This window comes from Vulpes vulpes, chromosome 14, assembly GCF_048418805.1.
Source record: "Vulpes vulpes isolate BD-2025 chromosome 14, VulVul3, whole genome shotgun sequence".
Classification (NCBI taxonomy): Eukaryota; Metazoa; Chordata; class Mammalia; order Carnivora; family Canidae; genus Vulpes; species Vulpes vulpes.
Genome location: NC_132793.1, coordinates 96,855,130 through 96,869,309, shown reverse-complemented (window position 1 = coordinate 96,869,309; position 14,180 = coordinate 96,855,130). Strand labels below are relative to the sequence as shown.

The window sequence follows — 14,180 nt, the reverse complement described above, 5'->3', positions numbered from 1 at the left end:
ACACCCCCCCACCCCTGTCTCCAGTTTCGGGGGGTGGTAACACACAAGGCCTCAGTGTTTCATTCTGGAGTCTCTTGTGTTCCACCTTCTGAGTGGTCCATGTTGGTGTACCACATACAGTGTCAATTTTTAAGAAGTGGAATCACATGTGCTTAAACAAATGCATTACAAAATAAAGCCTTTCATTGTTACCATGGCAGGAAAAATGGTATCAATTGCATGAATTCAAAGTCACCATAAAAAATAAATAAGATGATGAGCAGTATCATTATTTTTTTCCTTGATGGTTGCTTATCAAATTTCCTGAGTTACAGGCTTGCCTGGCCTTTTTAAAGAAATCAGGGAGGGTGATGGTGGCGAAGGGGGTGGTGGTGGAGAGGATAATAGCAAATATCAGAAAAGTGTTAAATCTAATGCCACACAGCATCAAACGAAGACTTTTTCTATGGTAAGACCAGAGAGATGGGAGAAGATTCTCATGCCAGGAATAAAATGAACACTGTGTTTGTGTACCACCCCAAATCATGGTGATGCCAACAGGACTGTGTATCCCACACTCAGGGAAAGTGGCATTGTGCTCTGGGACCAGTGGCTGCACAGTTAGAGGCCAAGAAGGAATCAATTGCACCACTTCCTAGGTGTGTGACCTTGGGGCAGGTATCCAGCCTCTCTAAGGCTATTTTCTTATCTGTACAATGGGGATGGGAACTGCTCTTTCCTCTTGGGATTGCTCTGGGGATCTAATGAGCTGATCCATGGCAAACCATTAGCACCGTGTCTGGCATAGACTAAGTTTTCCACACATGTAAGCTAGGATGCTGGGACAAGCTTGTGTTGTGTATCTGACAAACAGCCAGTGCGGGGCTGGTCCTTACTAGTCAGATCTGGGTCTGCCACTCATGGCAGCCCACCAAAACTGACAGGAGGAGGGGGAGGTCAGGCTGAGTGCTGAGGGTCAATTCCTATTGTCTCAAGGCCACAAGAGCAAGACAAACAAAATAGATAAGAACTCCCCCGCAAGGGGGCAATAATAGAACATCTGTCAGGATCATGGTAGGAGCAAGAGAGAGGGCCCCCAAACCCAGGCAGGCAGTGCTGAAGTGTGTCTGCAGTTTTGTTGGTCCTCAGTTATCCCTTGTGAGGGTGGGTGGTGTTGATTAAGGGACTTTATTTCCCCAGAGACAACTATGGCTAGGGTCCTTGGTCTTGTCTCCAGAACAAGACTAGCCGGATGTCATGCATTCATCATCTTTTGTATGTCTGTTATGTGCTGAGTACAGTGCGTGGCACCAGGCAGGGTAGCACAGAAGTATGGTTGGCCAGAAAGATTCAGTGTGTGGGGTCCTGGAAATACTGGGACCAAAGCACAGAAATTGAGTGTTAGAGTGGGACACTGTGCTGGAATAGGCAAGATGCCAGGCACCAGCCCAGCCCCACTTGTCTTGTGGGGTCAGATTAATGGTCTCTGTGTCTGTCCTGACTCTCCGGATGTGGGTTGAATTTTGTCCTGAAAAAATATGTTCACATCCTAAGCCTCAATACCTGGGAAGAAGACCTTATTTGCAAATAGGGTCTTTGCAATCAAGTTCAGATGAGTCATGCTGAATCAGAGTAGACACTAGTCCAGTGACTGGTGTCCGCATAGTAGAGGGAGTTTGAGCACAGAGACACACACAGAAGGAGGATAACCACGTGAGGGCAGAGGCAGAGATTGGAGCAGTACAGGTGCAGACCATGGGATGCCAAGAAATGCCAGCAACCACTGGAAGTTGGAAGAGGCAAGGAAGGACTCCTTACTGGATTCCAAGGGAGCACAGCCCTGCAGATACCTTGAATTTGGACTTCTAGCCTCCAGAACTATGAGACAATAAATTTCTGTTGTGTCAAGCCACCCAGTTTTGTGGTTGTTATGGCAGCCCTAAGAAGCTGCTCCTTCCACTGCTTTTACAGGGGTCAGGGGAGTGGGGAGTTCTTCCCCTCACAATGGTTTTTATGAAAAGAAAGACTTGTCAGTTGAATTGCATTCAAACTAAAGAAGAGGCTTAAAATAATCTGTGCCATATGATAAAACTAGAAGGATTGGATAACAGGTTTGTTTCTGTTTTGTTTTTGTTATTTTTGTTTGTTTTGATTTTTTAATATTGTGTGGTGGTCATTATTCTAGATAGTTAAAACCATCATCTGGAATTAGTGGAATCTAGCAGTTCCCTAGACCCATGTGGCCGCTCCAGATTCATGTTACCTCAACTCTGAATGCCACCTCCCCTCCTTCCAAGAACTGGTTGCTCCAGATACTGTTATTCTGCTGAGCTCATATAGGCATGAACTTCAAACACAGGAGTTTGCTTGGGGAGGAGCAGGAAGGTCAAGGAATGGAGAAATGCTTTGTGTTCATGCCATGGGGTCCTCCAGATTGCTCCAGGCTGGAGCTCAGGGAAAAATGTCTCAGGGGAACTTTGTGGCAATGCCCAAAGGACTTAGGAAAAGTGAGATCCCAATAAGCTTGCATTCTTTCTGTTAGATTTCAGGGAAAGGGTAGAGAGAGCCATCCTTCCTTCCCTGGAGTGAAATGGGAGGCCTAGTGTGACCACTTGGGACTTCTCGGAGATGGGTTCTCTGGTGTGAAGTCACTTGATGATTGTGTGCACCTAGTAGAGTATGGAGAGACTCGTGACATCCAGTGTCAGAGATGTGTGCCTCAGTTGGCCATGAGGGCCACAGGCATAGCCTTCCTTTTCCTGATGATCCTCTTAGGAACCAATGTGGGGCCTGCTGGACTTTTAATTCCCTGGGATGCAGCTATAGCAGGGGACATTACACAAGACACCAAGGCTAAATAAGCCTGGAGTTGGAGGTCAGTAGGAGTATCTAAGCGTCAGACAAATGAAAGCTCAGAACAATCAGGCCAAAGCCCTAAACGAAATGGCTGAATTAGAGTGGGAACCAGTAGCTGAAGATGAAGGCAGGTTCTGAGAGAGATCACAGCAGAATGGGAACAGGTTAGTGATGGGAAGATGTACAGGGGAGACTGGTGCTAATGACTCTGGACTGTCTACCCTTGATGGCCATTGGCTTGGCTTAAACATACAGGGGCATGTACTCATTTCTTCTTGGAAATCTCTAGTTGAAGCCAAAGTCAGATAGATGGAGACTAATCATCAAGCCAGAGTGAAAAGTAGAGTCCTCCAAGGAGCTTAATATCACCTGCCTCTCACACAGCCTGGAAAACCTCCAGGTGTACCTCCTTTTAGCCCATTGTTTTGGGCATGAGCAATCCCCTGGTGTATGAGCCACATGGATACAGAACCTACCTCCTTTATGTGTGCTTTTGTGTTTATGTAAAGCACTGGGACAGACGCTTTATTTAGAAGCCAAAACCTTAAGTCAACAAGTGTGGGCACAAGCCCATTGCTTGCTGCCTGGAGCTCTCTGTAGCTGTGTTTGGCCCCAGCTGCAGTGTCAGTCAGGCTCTGGTAAGGGTGTGGTTAATGCCTGTGTGTATTAAACACTGAGGTCATGAGGGCAGGTTAGAGATGGGGAGCTTGGAGAAGTCAGGGACAGGGGAGCAAGATTCAGGGAGGATTTTCTCCTTTTCCCCATTTCCATCCCTATTCTGAAGAAACTGGGTGTGAAATTACTGGATGCACAGAGAATAAATGGTACTGTGTTAGTTCATCTCCCCGAAGCGACAAGAAAGAGGCATGAAATCAGAAGAGGTGTTCTAGATCGACCATGGAAGACCCAGCCATTCTGTTTCCTTTTTCCTTCCCATCCCACACAAGAGGTGATGTTAACGCTTCTCTCATCTTTCCCTGACTCCAGGATAATTTTGGCCAAAGTAACCATCTGAAAACATGGTTTTCTTCATGACTCTGTCTTGATCAAAAATAGTAATAACACAGACACTTTTTGATGCTTACAATATGCTGGGGGGTGTTCTGTGCGCTTTGCACATTGCAGCTCATTTATTTCTCACAACAACACTTTGATGCAGATGCTATCATCATCCCCATTCTCAAGAGGAGAGAACTAAGATGGGCAGGGCTTAATTAACTTGTACCAAGTCGGAGCTGGTAAGTGGCAGAGGCAGGAGTTGACCTGGGATCTGGATTGAGAGCCCATGCTGTTACCTGCTCTGCCTGTAGAATGAATAACAAGTTCACTGGCCTGGCATTCAGTGTCCTCCACCTGGGCCCCATCTGCTGTGTGCCCTGTGTATGCCTGAAAGTACTCTGTGTGCTTTCTTATCTCCACCTTGTCCTCTCTGATCTTTGAGGCGTGTTCAGTTCTGGGAGTGCAGCTAGAAGCACTGCTGGCCTTGGATTCTGAGCATTTGGCCCAAGCTCATTCTGCTACTGACCTCTGTATGCCCTTGAGTGAGCCAGCTGCCCTCTTTGGCCTCCTATTTCTTTACCCATGAAAGGTAGAGAGTGGACTTCATAGTCCCCTGGTCTCTCCAGTTCAGACACTCTGGGATCCTGTGATGCTCTCACATTACAGTGTGATCTAGATGGACGCGGATGAATATCTCCTTTATTCTGGGCATAGTTTGGGCCTTACGTTCTGCTCCAGTTTCTCTGTGCATGCATCCCACTTGATGTCTAGGAGAGGCTAGGAGAGGCTCTGATTTGAGTCATTTATCTTCCTGCCATATGGAATATTCCATCGCACAGTTTTATACCAAACTTCCTCAGAGGCATTTGACCTATCATGTGTATCTGAGACACGCTGGCCTCTGTGGCACAAGCACTGTTGATCCCTGGTCCAGATGGCTGTAGTCAGCAGAACATGTGGGCTTTTCCTAACATATGTGATGGGAGCCTTAACTTAGGCAAGTTTCCTTAAGAAGTCCTTTAAGATTCCGTGGACATTTCCCATAGCCTGTCCAGTAGCTTAAAAATATGAAAAGAACTTGACCATGTGCCTTTTGGAGTCAATATGATTACCTCATGGTTAAAAGCACAAACTTGCAGTCAAAGATGGGGGTGTGAGCACCTGCTCTTCTCTTGCTGTTTGACCTTGGGCAAGTTACTTAACTCTCTTAATTGGAATTAAACTTTCAAATCCTGCCTCATGGAATTGAAAGAGCTTCCCAACTCCCTGGGCTTCCCCACTCCCAGGAAGTGCTGGGATCTTCAGATACAGCCCAACCTGGGGGTTTCAGAGAAAGTGTCCTGGGAAAATGACACCTGAGTTGAGGCCCAAAGAATAAATAAGAGTTATCCAGCTGAGACAAAGCATGTTGGAAGAGAGCCCGGGAGGGGGTGCATTCAGGGAAGAGCAGGCAGGGCCTTCTTTGTTGTGCTTGAGAGATTGAACCTTATTCTGCAGGTGATGGGAAGCCTCTGAATGATCTGAGTTCCTCTCTGGAGAGATCACATGTAGAGCAGCACAAAGGAAGGATTAGAGGGGAATAAACCCAGAGGGCAGGAGTCCAGGTGGGATGCTGTTGTAGATAGGATGCATAATGTGGGTGTGTTTGTGACTTCCACAAGAGTGTCTGTGGGGCAGGTGAATGGGGGGCTGGAGAAAGGTCACCTGTTTTCTTTTAAAAGTTGCATTTTTTTCCTTCCTTCCTTCCTTCCTTCCTTCCTTCCTTCCTTCCTTCCTTCCTTCCTTCCTTCCTTCCTTCCTTCCTTCCTTCCTTCCTTCCTTCCTTCCTTTCCTTCCTTCCTGAAGTTACTTGCAGTCTCTAAGCCACATGAGACTGAGCCAGTGTGGAGGGGGCACCTTTTCTAACCAGTTGGCCCTTCTGCAAATTTCATCCAAGGTGTCTGATAGGCTATAGGCAGCCCTGGTTGTGGCAATGCAGGAGGGAAATGAAATGAGGCCCCATAAAGGCAGAGACCAGCTGGATTGAGGGACATGAAAAGATTTGATTATTAGAGATACACCTGACAGCCTCAGTGGCCAATGCAATGTGGGCAGTATGGGAGGAGGAGGAGAGCTGTGGAGACTGGGTCTGGGGAATGAGGTGGCTAGGCATGAAGAGGCTGGGTAAGTGGACTTGAGTTGTCTTAGTCAAGAGCACCAGAAATCAGTCATCAGGAGCTCTGTGACATCATAGCCGTCTCGCTTCTTGGCTGCTCCGGAGAGCTCAGCTGCTTTATCACTTTGACTCACTGCTGCTTGGCAACCTCCTCGCTGCCTCAGCTTCTCAGTCCTGCTGCTCAGCTTCCCTGGGTCTGGACTTGGCAGCAGGACTGAGCTCAGCTTTTGGATGTAATGTTCAACCTTTTCCCTTCATGATCTGGACAGATGATCTTGTGACTGGGAGACTCTCAGCCTCTATCCTGGCTGGCAGACTCAGAGTCCATGTGAGAATTTTCTTGTTGGTGCTTGTGCGTGTTGAACAGTTAGCAACTACAAATGTACAGTTCTTTTAAAAAATATTTTTGACATTATAGATAGAAAAGATGGAAAACGAATGAAGAATTTCCTGGAATTACATGAATTAACTTCTTTTTAGGTAGATTTTAAAAACATTATTGACTCAATAGATATTTTTTGAGCACCTACATAGCAGCCCATCAGCTACAGTGATGAGTACAACAGATGAGATCACCTGCCCATCATGAGCTTGTGGTCTAGTGGGAACTTCTGAGTTAATTGGCAAACACAGAAACGTATAATTATACCCTTGGCAAAGTGTTCTCTGAAAATTTGTTGTTGACTTTTGTCTAGGAAGGAAAGCAGACAATGACTTTGAGTTATTTAAAAGATTTATACTATTTTATCTTACAGACCTAATAATATTTTCTCAGAAGAGTAGCATAGTCTTAATTTGTCTGGACCAAAGTTAAAGAGGCAGAGAATGCAATCAGTGAAGTTATCTTTGGTACAAAATTATTTCCTTCAAGTGCACCTCTAGTTATAGGTTTGGAAGGTCTAGCTGCACAAAGAAATCCAAATGATTCACTGGGTAGTTGGAGGTAGGATTGAAAATAAAATTTCTGGTTATTCAGATGATTGGCCTACACAACAAAGTTCTGCCTACTGAAAGGGAGTTATTTTAAGCCTGTCACAGTGACTTAACATTGGGAAATCACCTAGCCAAATAACTGCATTAACAAATCAGAGGGACAAAATATGGCCAAGTCAATAGATAGCAGAAGAGCATTTGCTAATATTCAGTAACCATTTCTGATAAGCTGTAGGGAAGTAAGAGTTGAAGAAAGCTTCATAAAAGGGATAGAGAAATATATTAAAAATCAACAGCAAGCATTATAGCAAACAGTATAAAACATTCCCATTCAAGGTTTGTATAAAGCAGGGATATTTGTTAACCCTGCTATTATTCAATGAAAAATTTAAGCTTCTAATTGATGGAACACAACAATAAAGATACGTGATTTAAATTTTGAAAGTGAATGATAAAATTATTACTACCTGCTTCTGATAGCCCTTTATAGCTACAAAAGCTATGAGTCTGAATGAAAAACTATTATAACTTATAAGGAATTTAGCTAGAAATAAGGTGTATATGTAAACATAAGTTTTCAATTTTCCCCTGTCAAAAATGATTTAGAAAATAAAATGGAATAAAAATGGTAAATGGTAAAAACTATCAAATAACTGAGGATAAATTAAATAAGGAATATACTAGCAATGTGAAGGAAATTCTAAGCTTTTATAGAAGAACATAAATTTTACCAAAGGAATAACTGAAAGGGTATGCCATGCTCTTAGAAGATTAACATCCTGAAGATAAAAATCCTTTTAAAACAAACGTAAATATTTAATGCAGTATTGATAAGAATCATAATGTTATCTTTTTGGAGCGATGGGGAACTGAAAAATGTATTCTGTTTCATATTGAATGCTAAAAGTGTGGAAATGGCTAACAAATCTTTGAAAAGGAAAAATAACTATCCTACTAGATATTAAAATATAGCACGAAGCTACAGTGGTCAAAACAGACAAACAGTAGAATGAAAGAGGAAGTCTATAAGTAGATTCAGGGATAAATGGGAAGTTAGCATGTGATAAATATAGGAATTTGAATCAGGGGGGTTAATATTACTCATTAAATAGTGGTGGAAGGATTGTTATCCATTTAGAAAAAAATAGATCCCGACATGAAACCTTATAATAAAAATAAATTGCATGTGGAATAATAATCTAAGAGTAACTCCAAACTGGAAACAATCCAAGTGGTGCCAAGTGGTGATTGGATAAACCAAATGTGACTTATTGGTACAGTGGAATACTGACTACTCAGCCACAAAAGGATTGAACTCCTGATATACACAACAACCTGGATTAAACAAAACAAAACAAAAAAAATCATGCTAAATAAAAGAAGCCAAACACAAAATACTATGTCTTCTGTGATTCCATTATATGCCATTTGTAAAAAAGGCAAAATCGATGAAATCAGTGGTTTCCTGTGGTCTGGAAGGGGAGCAAGGATTGGCTGAAAACGAGCATGAGGGACATTTTCAGGATGTTTGATGTGTTCAAACACTGGATGGTGGGGATGGTAGCACACTTGCATAAGTTTACTACAGGTTCTCAAGCTGCAGAATTCAAATGGGTGGTTTTTTGGGGGTGAATTGTCCTCAGTAAAGCTATTAAAAATGTTATGGGTAAAGAAGAAAAAGATTAAATTTTGGAGGAATGTATTGGAAAATATGGTTTATAAACTTATGGTGGGGAAGATTTCTTAAACAAGTCATAAAAAACAAAAGCCATGGAGAAACATGTACTTTTGATTACACAAAAATTAACAAAAATCATGGTGAGAGACATTTAAAATGTAAAAATGCAAATAATAGATTTGGATAAAGTATTTGTCCTCATTGGTAAAAAAACAAAGAGTGACTGCTTCTATTACATAAAACCTCATAAAAATTAGAAGTGTCAAACAATCTAATCTCAAATTAGCAAAAGATATTAACAGAAGACAGTATAAATGGACAATATAATGAATAAATTTGCTTACGTAGTCACGGACATGAAAACTTTGATAAGTTTGAACTGACAACTGATAAGACTAGCAAAATTTATAAAATTTAATAATACTTAGTATTACTTATAATGGTGTAAGGAAATTCACAGTCTGTTTTTGGGAGTATAAATCAATTCAACAACTTTGGAGATTAATTGGATAATAGCTATTAAAATAAAAAATGTGTGTGTTTTTGGTAAAAAATTGCTCTTTTTGTAATTTGTTGTCCAATAAAAATTAGGACAGGGGTGCCTGGGTGGCTCAGTCAGTTAACTGTCTGCCTTCAGTTCAGGTCATGATCCCAGGGTCCTGGCATTGGGTCCCGCAGCAGGTTCCCTGTTCAGTGGGGGTTCTGCTTCTCCCTCTGTAGCTCTTTTGTGCTCTCTCTCTCAAATAAATAGATCAAATCTTAAAAGAAAAAAATAGGACAGATATTTCAAGACAAATGCATTGGGATGTTTGTTGGTAGATAATATGAAAATAATAAGAAATAAGAACAGGTGTATTCCTATAAATAGGGATGTGTTTGAATATGTTTTGCTATATCAACATAATATCAAAACCTATATTATACAAATGTATGATACAAAATATATTACACAGCCTTGAAAATAAGTAGAAACATTTATCTATATTGACTTGGAAAGCTGCATATTGTTATTAGTTTTTTTATTGCTGTGTAACAAATTACCACAAATTTAGGAACATAAAATAACACCTACTCAGAAGTCTGGTATGGCTGGGTTCTGTGCTCAGAGTATCTCAAGACTGAAACTGAAGTATCAGTTGGTATGTGTTCTCATCTGGAAGCTCTGGGGGAGAAGCCATCTTCCAACTTGATTCTTCTTGTTGATTGAATTCAGTTCCTATGGTTGTGGGACTGAGGTTCCTATTTCCTAGCTGGTTGTCAACTAGGGACTGCTCTCAGCTCTTGGAGACCACTTGCGATCCTTGTCAAGCATCTTCTTCCATCTTTAAGCCAGAGTAGCACATCAAATGCTCAAGATTTCAATCTCTGACTGACTTCCTCTGTCTCTGACCTCTTGACCCAGATATAAAGTGTTCATGTGATGATGTCAGATGTACCTAGATAATCTCCCTATCTTAAGGTGAACTGATTTGGGGTCTTAATTACATCTGCAAAATCACTTTACAGAAATGCTTAGATCCATATTTGATTGAATAGTGAGAGAAGGTGTGTGTACACTGGGATCTGGAAATAGTGGGTGCCATCTTAGAATTCAGCCTACCACAATGAAAAAGCTACTTCTAGATCAAAAGATTGACCATGAATCCATTAAAAATGTTTGTGTTTATATATAGCTAGACATACAGATGGATATGTTTACATATGTACAGACACAATTTTATATGGAGCTGGACAGTGGAGAGCCATTCAAGAACATTTGGGAGGGGGCACCTGAATGGCTCAGTCAGTTAGGCACCTGCCTTCACTCAGGTCATGATCTTGGGGTCCTGGGATCAAGCCCCACATCCAGTCTGCTTCTCCCTCTCCCTCTGCAGTATTCTCTGCTGCTCCCCCTGCTTGTGCTCTCTTTCTCTCAAATGAATAAACAAAATCTTTTTTTTTTTTTAAAAGAACATTCAAGAGCACACTGTTCACAGTGATTATTTCTGGGAGTGGGATTGTATGGGGCAGAGAAGACTTTCCTTTGTTTTTACATGTTTTAAATTATGAAATTGTGGATGTTTATCCTCTTACAGTTTTTAGTATTTTTTTTAAAGAGTGCACATCCTAAGGACTCATTTGAACATGTAAGGTTTCAGACATCACCTTATTAGACACATCTGAGGGAGGAAAGTGGCCCATCTCCAGGTTACACTGTCTCAAACTTTTTTCTGATGATAGGCCAAGACATGGTGCTTCTCCCTTGAAAGGTGAAATTAGACAAATTTGGGGAATGGGGATGGCTCCTAAGGGAAAGGATTCTGTCCCACAGCTGTGGACAGAACTTACCCATTTAGTGAGCACATAATTAGCAATGTACTTACATTATGCAAATGAAGGAATGATGAAGCAGGAGGGATTCATACAAACAAGTAGGTTGTGAAAGATGCAACACCCAGAGTGGACCCAGGAGGCAAAGCTTGTGACTACAGAGGAAGTGTGTGGAAAAATAGTGAGAGATTACGTTTCCTATTAATGGTTAATGAGGAACGCAGAATAAATGATGTTTAAAAGTAGCACCAGTGGTATAGGTTCTGCTTTGAAGAAAGATTCTATGATAAAGAAAATTACAAGAAAGGGACTAGAACACATGGAAGCCTTGACAAATGTCTCTAAGATTTGGATACGGAATTAAATGACCTTAAAAAAATAAGGCACTTAAATTGGTAGAGATTGGAGCTGACATTGGAGAGCCACACAAGAGCATTTGAAGACAGGATGAACATGCAAAAGAATCTCAAAAGTTCTAGTAACCCAAGGATTTCTTTGTCATGTAGCACTCAGCAAACAAAGCAGTATAGTTATATATTCAGGTGTGTTATTGAAGATAGCATATAGTTGGGTCTTTTCAAAATCAGTTTACAATGTTTTTTAATTTATTGATTTATACCATTAATGTAATTATTGATATGATTGGATTCACACGTATCATTTTTCTATCATTGTTTTCTGTTCTCTGATTTTCTTTGCTCTATCTCTCCTTTCCTGCCTTCTTTTTAGATTGGAATTATTTTATAATATTTTATTGTATTGGTTGGCTTTAAAAATTGTATTTCTTTGAAGAGTCTTTCTCCCCCCTTTTTTAAAACAAAGAATTGCAATGTAAATATTCTAACGAATTACAATGTACATACAAGTATACTTCAGAGATATTGTGGTTTTGTTACTAGATTGCCACAAGAGAGTGAATATTGCAGTAAAGTGAGTCAAATAAATTTTTTTGGTTTCCGGGTGCATATAAAAGTTATGTCTACATTACACCATAGTCTATTAAGTATGCAATAACATTATTTCTAAAAAACCAATATACAGGATCCCTGGTTTGGCGCCTGCCTTTGGCCCAGGGCGCGATCCTGGAGACCCCGGATCGAATCCCACATCAGGCTCCCGGTGCATGGAGCCTGCTTCTCCCTCTGCCTGTGTCTCTGCCTCTCTCTCTTTCTCTCTGTATGACTATCATAAATAAATAAAAAAATAAAAAAAAAAACCAATATACATACCTTAATTAAAAAATACTTTATTGCGGGACACCTGAGTGGCTCAGTGGTTGAGCATCTGCCTTTGGCTCAGGTTGTGGTCCTGGAGTTCCAGGATCGAGTCCCGCATCAGGTTCCCCGCATGGAGCCTGCTTCTCCCTCTGCCTATGCCTCTGCCTCTCTCTCTCTGTGTCTCTCATGAATAAATATATAAAATCTTTTAAAAAATACTTTATTGATAAAAAATGCTAATCACTATTTAATCTTTTGGCATGTAGTAAACTGATCACAGATCACTGTAACAAATATAATAATAATAAAAAAGTTTGAAATATTGTGAGAATTACCAAAACATTATGCAGAGATGCAAAGCAAACAAATGCTGTGGGAAAAATTACTCTGTTAGACTTATTTGATGCAGGGTTGCCACAAACCTTCAATTTGTAAAAAATGCAGTATCTGAAGTGTGATAAAGCAAAGCACAGTAAAAGGAGGTATGCCTGTATTTAACTTCTTAAATAATTTTTTACCATTGAAATTTAGAACCCTTACAATCACATGGGTTGTAGTTTTCCTGCATATTACATCTTAATGTTGAAAGTCCCATCAGACAATGTTATAATTTTTGTTTCCAACAATCATACATATTTTAAAGAATTGAAGAGGAGAAAAATAGTCTATTATATTTACTTGAATATTTACCAATTTCCAATTTCTTTCTAGCATTATTTCCTTTCACTTGACAAGTTTTCTGCAGTGTTTCTTTCACATCAAATCCACTGGCAGCAAATTCTTTTTTTTTTCCCCTCCTCATCTGAAAATGTCTTTATTGTGTCTTCATCTCTGAAGGATTTTTTTCATTGGATTTAGAATTTTAGGTGGACAACTATTTTGGAACTTTAACAATGTTGTTTCATTGTCTTCTGTCCATTGTGCTTTCTGATGAGAAGTCTCCAGTAATTTGAATTGTTTTCTTATTTCAGAGTTCTGGATTTCAACACTATTGACATTTTGGGCTGAATGATTTTTGCTGTGGAGCTGTCTTGTGTACTGCAGGGTGTTTAGCAGCATCCTCCCTACTAGATGACAGTAACACCCTACTTCTGGTCTACTAGATGATGATCACAGATGAAAATATCTCCAGGCACTGCCAAATGTCTCCTGGGAGGCAAAGACACCCTTGTTGAGAACCATTGATGCCTTATATGTAATGTGAAAAAAAGTTCCTTCCTTCCTTCCTTCCTTCCTTCCTTCCTTCCTTCCTTCCTTCCTTCCTTCCTTCCCCTCCTCCCTCCTTTTCTTTCTTCTTTCTTTCTTTCTTTCTTTCTTTCTTTCTTTCTTTCTTCTTTCTTTCCTTCCTTCCTTCCTTCCTTCCTTCCTTCCTTCCTTCCTTCCTTCTTTCTTGTATCTACCTATCCATCCATCCATCATCTGTGTATCTATCCATTCATCCATCCATCCATCCATCCATCTGGCTTTGGTTTTCAGTGGTTTGATTATAATATATCTGGGCATAGTTTTCTTTGAGCTTATCTTAATTGAGTTTCACTGAATTTCTTGAATTTGTATATGTTCTACATATTTGGAAAGTATTCAGCCATTGTTTGTTCAAATATTTTTTTTCCTGAATTAGTCTCTTTCTCCTCTCTTTTTGAGACAACAGTGACATGGATTTTAGAACTTTTTATATTGTTCCACAGGCCCTTGAAACCCTACTAATTTTTTCCAACTTTTTTTCTGCTTTTGTTCACATTAGAAAATTTATGTTGATCAATCTTCAAGTTCATTGATCTTTCTTTTTTTTTTTTTTTAAAGATTTTATTTATTTATTCATGAGAGACACACAGAGAGAGGCAGAGACACATAGGCAGAGAGAGTAGGCAGAGAGAGAAGCAGGCTCCACATAGGGAGCCTGACGTGGGACTTGATCCTGGGACTCCAGGACCACGCCGTGGGCCAAAGGCAGGTGCTAAACCGCTGAGCCATCCAGGGATCCCCCTTCATTGGTCTTTCTTGAGTCATCATTCTTCTGTTGAACTCATCTAGGGAACTTTTAATTTCAGTT

The 14,180-nt window shown here is 40.7% G+C and overlaps 1 protein-coding gene across 17 annotated transcripts in view; it reads left to right on the top strand.

Annotated features, from left to right (window-relative positions):
* The window catches only part of SV2B (synaptic vesicle glycoprotein 2B), a 173,548-nt gene that overhangs the window by 43,930 nt on the left and 115,438 nt on the right, over positions 1 to 14,180 (top strand). Inside the window, exon 1 of one of the 17 annotated variants that reach the window (XM_072737233.1) lies at positions 13,099 to 13,322. The exons of the other annotated variants lie outside the window; for them this stretch is intronic. The gene's annotated coding sequence lies outside the window, so the exon portion shown is untranslated. Of the gene's footprint in view, positions 1 to 13,098; positions 13,323 to 14,180 lie in introns of those variants that run through there. 17 annotated transcript variants of the gene reach the window in all.